The following is a 1,115-nucleotide window of genomic DNA, read 5'->3' on the forward strand; positions in this document are numbered from 1 at the left end:
GTCCAGTGTTGTTCATGCAATAATTGTCCCTCTGTCCCTCTGAAGGACAGTTCTCTTGGTGGAGCAGATGTTGGATGAAACGTGATGTTTGGCTCCTGCAGGTCTCTGAGCTGCACGTCATGGACCGACTCTTCTCATGTTCTCAATCTGTTGTTCACAGATGAGCAGAGCTGTTTCCAGACCTCCTCGTCACGCTCGGATCGAACAAGTCATGTTCGTCTCTGAGGGCGTTCACGTCTCGCTGTGGGAATAAAAACAGTCAGCGGGTCGGAACCAGAACCTGCCACCATGACATGAAGTCAGCCGAGCCGCAGAGTTTCCATTAGCTGAAGACGGGACCGTCGGGCTGGAGCTGCAACCATCACGATGTTTGTTCCAGAAAAATACAACCTTCAAGGAAGAAGTCAGACATGTGTGTGTGTGTGTGTGTGTGTGTGTGTGTGTGTGTGTGTGTGTGTGGGGGGGGTTATTAACAGTTAATATCTTACCTGCTGTTACACTCAGGAAGTGAGATTGATTGACAAGGAGGAGCAGAGGGAGGCGGGGCTTTGTGTCTCCATATTTAGCCGTGAGATGCCGTTTCTCTTGAGTGACATCATAAAAACAATCAAATCAGCCGAACATTTATAAACACATACAGGTCCGAGTTAAAAAAGAGTTAAACTACGAAATCAGAAAATCTATAAAATAAGTAAAACTATAAAATCAAGGTCAAAGGTTCTTTAATGTCATTCCATCACATGTGCACACAGGGTCCCAGTTACATCCAACAAAAGTATAAATTGTAAAAGAAAAACAGTAAAAAGATTTAAGAGAAAAACGATAACTAAAAATACACCAAGCAAACAACACGCCGAACAACAGCAGCACGAACATGAGCCTTTGTGAGCAGATGAGTACGAATGAACACAGCACCATGAAATAAATCAGCAGCATGAGATCAGCAGCATGGATAATCAGCAGCACATGTCAACAACCAAGTGACATCACAGTGATTATTCTGGTTACAGAGATTCATGAGTCTAACCGCCTCAGGGTAGAAGCTGTTCCTCAGTCTAGTGGTTCTACACTTAATGCTCCTCAACCTCCTTCCTGAGGGGAGTGGGGCAAAAAGT

This window comes from Nematolebias whitei, chromosome 11 (assembly GCF_014905685.2).
Source record: "Nematolebias whitei isolate Nwh7 chromosome 11, NemWhi1, whole genome shotgun sequence".
NCBI lineage: Eukaryota > Metazoa > Chordata > Actinopteri > Cyprinodontiformes > Rivulidae > Nematolebias > Nematolebias whitei.